The 11,172-nt window shown below is 32.2% G+C and overlaps 1 protein-coding gene across 7 annotated transcripts in view; it reads right to left on the bottom strand.

The window, feature by feature from the left end:
* Positions 1-1,718: 1,718 nt before the first annotated feature.
* The window catches only part of LOC109858760 (prolactin-releasing peptide receptor-like), a 76,962-nt gene continuing 67,508 nt past the window's right edge, over positions 1,719-11,172 (bottom strand). For all 7 annotated transcript variants that reach the window (XM_020436337.1, XM_020436330.1, XM_020436331.1 and 4 more), the window contains one exon: positions 1,719-2,132. The gene's annotated coding sequence lies outside the window, so the exon portion shown is untranslated. The remainder of the gene's footprint in view (positions 2,133-11,172) is intronic.

The following is an 11,172-nucleotide window of genomic DNA, read 5'->3' as shown; positions in this document are numbered from 1 at the left end:
TAAATAATATTTTGTAATAAAACAACTTTTTTGCCATTGTATTAAACCACTAAGTTGTTAATAACATTTTCTTTACTTCTTATACTTTAGTCAACCTACCCCATACTGTAAGTCTACCAACCCCGACCGTGGGGCTAGTTGACTAACATGACAAGTGCTCAGAAAATATTAAAATACCTCAGTCGTTGTAACATTAAGTCTACTTTTACTATTTAATCACATAGTCAAATATATGTCTTATAAGATATACCAACCATTATAACAATATCTTGCTCATATAATTTATTAAAAATCAAATACTGAAAAATTGGCTTACTAGCCCCGGTCTCCTCTATAATTGAAAAAATAATAATTTTACATATTATACTTAATTTGCATGTAAAAAAGTGCAAAAACTTTATTTTTTTTCTGGGATAAGATATTTTATTCTATTAAATTTTAAAATCTCAGAAGAAAGATGTTCTACTAACTCGGAAAGAGTTAATCATTCAGAATATCCTACGCGCAAGGAGAGAGAGAGAAAGAGAGAGAGAGAGAGAGAGAGAGAGAGAGAGAGAGAGAGAGCTTTTATATTATACATTTTTATATAGTCTAAAGTATATTTTTTTTAAGTAAAAAACCGCAATTTATTATACACCTTGTTCTCTTTCTCTCATTCTAACACAATATAATCATCATGATTAATTTACAAATAATGTAAATTATATGATAATTTTTGCTTATATAAATTGTTAATTGATAATTAAGAAAAAGTGTCTCAAAACTTTTTATATTAATAGAAAAAATTTTAAGCTATTTTTTCAGTCTAATGTTGATAAAACGCCTGATCTGTGTTTCAATCATATTATTCCGCGAACGCATTACGTACATGAAAGGACGCGCACTTTTGCCTTGGTTTCAGTTTTCTCAAAGTATATTGACCTCCCCCGTGTATGTCTGTACACCGAAGATCGCACGATGCTCTTTGCAACCAAATCAAGTTTGGCTCTCATGACGAAGAACTTGATACAGTTTGGTTTGTTATTGAGTGACGTACGACATACGAGAATTTAATGTATTCTGCGGGTTTCCACAGAACGTGTGTCACATAGAAATGATTCTTAGCAAGAAATGTTTCGAACTTTGATTTATTTCGCACAATATACTTTTTCATGTTGAGATTTCTTTGTTCTGACTTTCTGCAGTTTCATATTTTGTGTGTGTGTGTGTGTGTGTGTGTGTAACGTTTATTTTGATCTAAGGTGATATTTTTGTCATTATCGTCGATTGAAATATACCGATAAGATAATAACATCGCGATCATAAATAAATGAGAATGGAGATAACTTCGGAAATAAGTTGCGAAGTTGGTCGAGTAAGAATGAAGATAGAAAGAAGTGTGATAACAGTTGGATCGATGAATTTTAGTGACGCGTTTGCGCGCGAGTCTTCTATGTCGCACTGATCGTTGTGTTGCACTACTGAGTCTACATCATATAACGAAACAGCAAAATAATATACGCTGTATCTAATCTTATAAAATTGAAACTATATATTAATGATTGAAACTTAAATATTATAATGTCATACGCAGTTTATTAACGTAAATTAACGTGTACTACATATATTTAGTACGTATATATATTTTATAAATATTACATGTATGTATCTAATAATTATAATGTTCAATTTATTGTATGCAGGAATAAAATTAAAAAAAAAAAAAAAAAACGTAAAAATGCGATAAATTAATAATACAGGCGATAATTTGAATTCGCGATAAAGCGCACAACGTTATAGTACACGTACACTGTTTATTATGATTGAAAGTAAGTACATCGTAGACAGGCCATTGATCAGAACGCGTTTATATAATATTTGTGCTTTTTTACGCTTTTTTTTGGTTTTTAAAGCTCTCGAGCCTATCGCTCATAGCTTAATACATGTATGCTTTTATCGGTCTATTTTTGTTATTAGTAGTTAACATCACAGTTTACAAATACACGCAGAGAGTACATTATACACACAGTTCGCTGTAAATGCGCCACGAGCATTCTTTCCGTAGTTTTGATGATCGATTTTGATTGACAGTTTCTCGATGGCGATGACGGAAGCGGCGCTTTCCGGTTCGCTGAAATAACTGGAGCCCGTATCTGGAAAATACAAACAAAATTATTCCGTATAAGTCCGAAGTAACACAAAGTCGATAATGATTGAGAACATTCCAGACTTAGATTTCATTATTATTATTATTATTATGGATGTTTTGTATTTCCTTGATTATATCTCATCTGTCGTTTATATTATAGTAAAAAGAAAGAAATAGGGAAAACGGTCAGGTTGACGAAATGTTTTTGTACGCTGTAATGTGTACGCAGTATCAAATTGCGTTCGAAGTGATATCGAGTAGAATTTTGCACGCGGTATTGTTTTTGCGTGTTAAAAAATTGTCTCATGACGTTCCGACCTCGATTCAGATACAAAATTTCTGATCATTCGTAAATTTTCCTTCTTGACCTTATAAGAAAATTTGCTCGTTTATTCATACTCATACGAAGAATTAAATATTTATGAATAAAAATACAATATTGAATAATCGACGAACGGTACAGATGCGTTTAATCTCTTCGCTTCCGGAAATTTTGATCCGGGTGAGTCAACAACGCGCTGAATATTAATAAGCATCGATTTTAATAGAGAGTGCACTTAATGTGCATCTTGCAATCTGCATATCCATATGTGTGCGCGCGCGCGTATGTACATCGTTAATGCGTTTTATTACGCGCGAAATAACGCGGTAAAAGCTCGCTCGAATTAAATGTAAATAGATCTTTCTGTATTTAAAGCTCTCAGCGCACTATATGTTAATTTACTATATGTTATTTCTGTCGTTATTTTATTATCATCAAAGAATTTTCATTACTTTTAAATGAATTTCTAACAATTTATATATATGCAATGTGTCAGGAAAGAAATGATTAAGTGGTGCAAATTATGCATTTATTTTAAATGAAATATCACGTTATTATTTAAAATCTTCTGACTGTAATTAAATTTAATTCATGATGATAGTGTGATTTATTGCACACAAAAGAGGTCTTTAGAAGCGCAGAATAATTTATAAAAGAGCCCGTACTTCATTAAGTTTATGTTCAACGTTGTTTTAAGAGGATTTTTCTCGGCTATTTTTTGATGAAAAGTTTACATATAATACATATGTATATATATGTATATATTACATGTTATATATATATATTAATTATATATTATAATATATGTACATATATATATATATATATAAAACAGTTGAGATGGACCTTCCAGCCTTTGACTAGGGATGGTAGTAGTAGATAAATAATTGAATAAATTAAAATATGGAACGTTTCGATCTATATTTGTAAGATCATCTTCAGCCGGGCTTATTAAAAATAAAAATGAAAATAAAAATAAACATCAGAAGTCGTCACAAAACAAAGGTATATGAGAGATGTCAACAATACAGTGATGGAAATTGTTGTTGCATTTGTATTTTGCCCGTCTCATGAGATATTTGTGCGTTGGTCGTCGCTGTGTTATGATTGTGTTGAGAGATTTCAACGATTTGATTAGTTTACTGATTATTTTTTGGCGATGCGGAGACGAATTGAACAACAACAATTTCCATCACTGTATTGTTGACACTGTATTGATTCTCTTATATACTTTCGTTTTGTGACGACTTCTGATGTTTATTTTCATTTTCATTTTTATTTTCAATAAGCCCGGCTGAAGATAATCTTACAAATATAGATCGAAACGTTCCATATTTTAATTTATTCAATTATTTATCTACTACTACCATTCCTAGTCAAAGGCTGGAAGGTACATCTCAACTGTTTTTTAAATTAATACGGCCGTTTTACCAGATTTATATATATATATATATATATATTTCAGTTTTATAGCGTTCTACACCTTCCGATTCCCAATTTTCAGCTCTTCCTTTCTGGAACGGCTTTTTATTTTCTGGTTTCTTAACAATACAAGTTTTACGGAGGGTAGATTGTTAGCTTAACGCCCAACTTTTCCAAAGTGAAGGGCTTGTAGAGTGTGTTGGACCTACAGATTTAGGCGGATTTCGAAAGCGCTTATAATCACTTCGAAACGACTGGAAGTTTGATTCAGTTCGCATTTCAATCGATAAGTTCGACTGAAAGAGACCGGAAAAATCCGAAGGTGCGGATTCAAACTCGAGACTTCTCTGTTCGCAGCCCCCACGAGATCACTGAGCCGGATGTTTTTTTTGTACTATTATAATACATGTGTATTAAATTTTTTTGTGTGTTATTATAATGTTTATTAAATAATAATAATGAACAACATCCCAAAGATCAAAGAATCATCAAAAACCGATCATTGAGAAAACAGAGAGAAGACGCTACTATAGCCGCAGTGTGTTAAACTCGACGGTTCTCTTTTGGAAAGGCATAACGCGATTCACAGATGATCAGAAGTCGTCTGTCCAATCAATTGACTGAACGACGCGGCGCGGACGCAATGCAATTTCTCAGATGTTAGTGTTTCGATACGAAACAACGATCGGCTTGTCATAGGGATTTGCCGATTCGCTCAACTGACATTCCGTTATTCCGTCAGCGTGATTGAAATACAGTCCGACCGCTATGTCCGTGCTTCTGGCAGTTTCTCGAATACTCTTCATTTTTCGGTCGCCCTAACGCTCTTCGTTTATGCTTCTTTTTTGCGCCAAAAAAGCGTTTTATCAATCTGAGACCGAACCATAAATCTCCAAGATTGAAAAATGCAGTCTACTGCTTTTTTAGCGCGTTAAATAATTTAAGTCAAAGCATAACAATCATTTTTATGAATGTTAATTTAGATTTTATGTTACATGTATATTTTGTACGATCAAGATTCGTGATTGACAATTATCCCTTTGCGGACGGACATGCGTCTCTCAGACTCACTCAAAAATTGCACATCGGCGTTTCTAGTAAAAATTTTATTTTTTTAACCCTTGTTATCCACACTTCATCTCCGCAACATAAACCCCACTGGGGGTTCACTGGACTCCAGCCTTTTTAAAAGGTTCTAGAAAGTACTCTATTCACTTTTTCATGTGGAAAAAAATCATAGATACTCTCTAAAGGATGCTGAATCAAGAATGTTATTTCTGATTTTGAATTTTTTATTATATGTTTAAAAAAATCGCGAATTTAAAAATCGTAGAAAATCGACTTTTTTCACTCAAAAAATCATATTCATATATCTACCAACAGATGGTGTAACAAATCTCGCTTTGGAATTTTACTTACTTAAAAGTAAGCTCAAATTTATGCTGGGGTCTTATGGACCCCACGTAAGTAATAAGGGTTAATGTTTATATCTTTGAAATTACTAGAGATTTTTTCAATGTGGTTTTTTTATCGATGCAGAATCATTCGAATTTTCGATTCAAAAAAACATTGAAAAAAATATCGATTTTTTGCGGTGATATTCGATTTTAAAGTCGCGTGGGTCTCACAGACCCAGTTTGTCCGGTCATCATTTTTGAGGTCTGTCTACAAAAGGTTTTTATAACATAATTTATTTCTCTCAACAAATGTAATTGAAGTCTACGATACATATGGGTAATTCTCAAAAAACGTAATCTCCGTGGACTGTAATCTCCATGGTATATTGACATAAAAACATAGATAAGTTTTTTATATTGCATAGTCACGTATTCATATTACGAATGGTGACTTAAAATGGTATGAAAAAACATAATTCACCGCTATCCGTTAGTTAATAATAATTATTTTTTATCAAAACTGAAAGTTGAAATTTACGCGTTCACAGAGAATCACCCATATAATAAAATGGCACTAAAATGTCGAGAAAATAGAAGCTACTAGAAACTGGTTTTCAATTTTTTCAAGAAGAAGTATCTATTTCCCGTATATAAATATCACCTGTGCATATATTCAATTTTTTTAGTGCTTCAACTTTTATGAAATTCGTAGCGTTTGTTCGTATAAATATCTACTTTGATAAAGCCGTGTTTAGTACGGAAAGATCGAAATATTGCATACTGCAGATACGTCAGCGTTGGAACGATAAAGTCAATATGCAGAGTTTGTTGAACATGTTTGATTATCACATCAAATTTGTTGAGAATGAACAAATAGCCTGCATCCATATCATCAAATACAAATTGTTTATTTTGAAGTTGAATAAGTAAAGGATTATCTGTTATATATACTTGATGTCATTGTACATAATCATACGTTTATATATATGAAGAAGAAATTGTTTACAGTATATACATATTGCGTATATTTTGGATTTTTGAAGTTTGCTCTCTGATCATAAAAATCGTGCAATTTGTAGAATCGTTTGTAAATATAAATGCTCGGCATTCACTGAATACACATGAAAAACTGTTTATGTGCTTTAAGCGGATTTGTTTAAATCTTCGTCAAAACGCGCCGCGCGAGTTCATAAGGATTGAATCGAAAAATTTGATCGCCCCGGAACTGCATTCATCTATCGACCGGTGAAATATGACTTCCTGGCGGTTTTGGCTGCGGTTAATTCCGTACTACTATTTCGAGAGAGTGCGCGCGCTCTCGATTTCGAAGTAAAGCGGTAAAATATCGAGCCATCGTTAGCCACCGGTTTTTCATGGCAAGCAATGTCATCGGCAAATTAAAGCTCGCTTTTAACGAGATCCATTAATTGTACACATACCGTTCGGCAACTGATTGCCATTCGCGATTAAATACCATGATGTTTATATGTATGAAGCTTTTTTTATTGAACGTGTTGCGTGCGCACACTATCGTTCCTGGTTTTCATTTTAATAAATATTTAATGAACACGTATTCGAAATAAGTCGCACGTCTGTTCCGACAGATTCATTTCTTTTCATTTTTCTAGTTTTTTCATCATTTTATATGCGCGATGCAATCAGAACTTGTCCATCAATTTTTTATATTTGTCCTACATCAGCAAAAAGACAAATATGCAAAACTGCATATAAAATTTTCCTGGTTTCATTGTGCGTATTTAAATTTACAAACCACATTTGCTTTTGTTGTGTCAACAAAAGTAAGAAAACTGTCAGAAAAAAGCATACTTCCTCGCGGATCTTTTTAGTGTTTCGTAAATATTTATGAATTTCTTATTACCTATATTTCTATACTAATACTAACTCGAATTTATTAACGTAATATATATATATTTTTTTACTAACGTAATATATATTTTTTGCTCTCTCTCTACTCTATATATTTTAATAGAATAAATTTGAATTTACAGTTTATAATAGGTGTAATTAAATTTGTAAATGTAATTAAATTTACAAATAAATTATTAGAGAAAATTGATCTCGTATATAATAATTTGATATTTTATGTACGTATAAGTAATAACGAGCAATTAATAATAATTTGATTTAATTTACTCCTAAGTTATTTCCCGAATAAATTGTATTACGATGTTTAATGAATGAAATATCATTAATTACTACAACTCGATTTAACATGTGTGTATACATATCTAATTTTGAAAAAGTGCCTCATTAGTTTATTGAACATATTTCGGTTGGGAATCGATAGAATATTTAGCAGTATGCTAAAATTTACAGCCGACACACGCAGCTTTCCTAAGAATATTTTATGACGCTACAGTTTACGGGTGGTAATAAATTTCCATTTATTTCTCCTTTTTTGACAGAAAAAAATTGATATTGATTTTTTTGAAAGTCTTTTATTGTTTTTTTTTTTTTTATTGTATTTCTAATTTACGATAAGTAAATAGGATATAAAACGTAAAGTGTGATAGAGGCAAAATAGAAAACGATATAGGCGAGTTAATTGGTTGGAAAGATATAAGGTAATGCTTCTGTTGAAACAATTTTTATGGTTTCCGCGATAGTAGATGCCGCGCTAACCAACTCGCTTTTATCCATAAGAATGTACGACCTTTTTATCGTGACATTTTTCAAAACGTGACAATGTTATATTGACACATCATTACATCAAATCTATTGATTTCTATTACTTGTCAAAAAGACAAGTCGCTGATATTTCGTCCGTTTGTTCGATATCGAAATATAAGAAGCAAATAATGAAGGAGAAAAATGACCATTTACACACAAACCATTTATTGTCATTTTCAACATTTGTCACACCGTTTCTCTAATCCGTTCAGTTTTTTTCTTCTGTATGAAAAAATAATTTGAAATGCTATATGTTACAAAAGAAAGAGAGAGGAAAAATAAAATAATTTCGAATTACGTTTGTTACTCGATTTTAATTGCTGTACGTTTTCTTATTGTACCTCTTGATTTTAATTCGTAAGTTTAAAACGTTTAAAACGTTTATTTTGTGACTGAGATTAAACACTTTTCGAGAATCATAATTTTTATGCTTCGTAAAAGGGATGTAAAAAAAATATAGTAAAAAGAAGAAATACGTTGCTATTTTAACTGTGCAATATGCCGTCGCGGGTTTTCTTTGAATGGCGCGCGAAATACCGACATTAACGTCGCAAAACGAAGCAAAAATCTTACGTGTATGTATTCTCTCAACACATACATACTCATCTCTTCTTATGCTTTTTATATTTGTATATTAATATATATATATATAAAAGATGACTTTCTTTTCTCGAAGTCGAGCGTCGACAAATTACCGTTTCTTTCGCATGCAAATGACAGCGCGCGATTTGAGAACGACACTTTAAATCACAGTTTTATTCTTACGCGCCATTGGAACCCAGTCTTTCATACATAAAATCTGATCGTTTTTCTTTCGTCGCTCGTGTTCTTTTTCGCATGATTTATCCCGACAGGACCACGATACACGAGACGATTCGAAGTTGCGAGAAAAGAAAACTCGCGTTCTGAGTTTCATAACTTTTTATGTTCTCGAAGATTACTCTCTCCGGATCCCCCGGTATGCTTTCATTAAGAAGTTGCAGATGACGAAATAAAATTCGAAGATATCATATTGCGAGAGATTATTGCGCGAATAAACTATACATAAGATATCGTTTTACATACACGATCTAGAAATCTTGCTTTGTGTTTTTATCTGATTTCTCATTTTTTTTAAATTATATATATATATATTAGATTTTTATTTTATTTCATATATGTATATAGTCGAGCTTATGTGTCAGTATTATCTTTATGATATTTCTTGACTTATGAGTTTAATCTTTAAAAAAAGTATTATGGTTAATTTTATATAATATAACATAATAATATATTAGGTCTACCGGAAAGTTCTGTCCGTTTTTGGAATAAAACAAAATACAAATTTTTCTGAATTTTTCAAAAATGGGATATACAAATTGCCCTCACGCTGGCAAGAAATCATTAATAATAATGGCAATTATATTATTTAATAAAGTTTATTGACGGTAAGAAAAATTTGTATTTTGTTTTATTCCAAAAACGAACAGAACTTTCCGGTAGACCTAATATTTTATATAATATATTTTTTTGGATCTGAAAACAACATTAACAACTTAATATCTATTTTATTACACGTCATAAAAACATTATTTTTCTCCAATAATAGTGTCCTATATAAATGTAATTATTGATCATTTGTGTGTGTGAAGAATTTCTTTGAAAATACAACACAAGTAACGGCTGCCGGAGAAATATTCATTAAGAGAAAAATATTCATTCTCTAACTGCGACGGATATATTATTTATTCTGACAGCAGAATTGATCACCCAACCGAGTTTTCTTCTCGTGCGACGGACTTGAAGGCAAGACCTACGAGCAAACAGGTTTTCTCGTCGCGTTTTTTTCCGACGCGGTCAGCGTAATGTCGATTGCAGAGCGGCACGAGAATCGGGACGATATCCATTCGGAACGCTTTTTTTTTTTTACGTCCCTTTTCGCAGCGCTATAAAAGAACGCGCGCCCAGGAACAGTAAAGGGAGACGAATAATCGTGCATCCTCATCAGCGACATTCGAAAGATCCACCGTCACCAGGCTGCTTGAGTGCTTGAGAGAGTGGATGGGTTCTCTTGGAATAGAAAATGGCGTATCGCAGTTTCATTTGTCAGTAGTGACGATCCATCCATCTGAGCTATACGCTTCCTCTGGAAAAGAGAAAAGCTCGCGTCTCTCTTTCTCTTTTTTTTGTAACACCAAAACCTTCGAGAAGATTTAATTGAAAAAAAAAAAAAAAAAAAAACAAATTGAAAAGTAACAACAGCGGTAGCGACGGCGTGTGATAAACACGTGCCTTAGGGCAAATTTTAAAATTATATTATCCTGGGTAAACTTTAGAGGTTGTCGGGATACACGTGCCGAATATCGAATATTGAAACATTCTCTCTACTATTAAATGCTCATTACCTTATTCTTTTCGATATATCACTCGGATCGTCATATCGATCTATGTGTACGCTTTTGCTGAACACTTCGTCGAACAGAGTCTTCGGATTGTGTGTAATATATCGAGAGGAAAGAAGAGAGAAAGAGAGAGAGAGAGAGAGAGAACATGTATGTGAGAGTTACGTCGGAGTGAGCAAACTCCGTAATGCTGTTCTACAAATAATGTCGTGTGCTGCCAACATTGAGTAGAACAGAAGTAGACTATGAAATGATAACACAAACGAGAAAACAAAGCGAGATAAAATACATAATTTAAAATCAACTTTGAAAAGTTTATAATTCCTAATTTTATAATTAGGGGAGACCGGGGCACAAAGTAACATTCAAAATAGATTGTAAAAAAAAAAATTGTACGCAATATTATGTAATATTAGGTACATTATATAATAGTCACATCCTTTAGCTTTAAGAAAAAACAAATATTATTCTTATATATCTTTACACAAAAGAGTATTTTAATGTTAAGTACAATCGCGCAGATTTGTCAATCTGCCCCATACCCAGGATTAATTGTCACATGTCTTTTATACAGAGAAACAATAAGATATAAAATTTCTGTTTTTTATTTTATTAAATTTATTGAGAGTACATAACATTATACATTAAGTATAAAGTATTTATATAATATTAATAATCATATATACAGGGTGTCCCAGAATTAGTTTAACATCTCTCGTAGGCAGGTGGAAGGAATAAAACTGAGGTGAAAAGTTCTATACCATTTTGCTAGATTCGCAATAGTTACTGAGATTTTAATTAACAAAGATCCGCGAATAAGCATGCATCGGG

Source organism: Pseudomyrmex gracilis, unplaced genomic scaffold, assembly GCF_002006095.1.
Source record: "Pseudomyrmex gracilis isolate BER0280 unplaced genomic scaffold, ASM200609v1 scaffold_223, whole genome shotgun sequence".
NCBI classification, from domain to species: Eukaryota; Metazoa; Arthropoda; class Insecta; order Hymenoptera; family Formicidae; genus Pseudomyrmex; species Pseudomyrmex gracilis.
The sequence above is the reverse complement of the archived record's forward strand: the minus strand, read 5'-3'. Positions and strand labels throughout refer to the sequence as shown.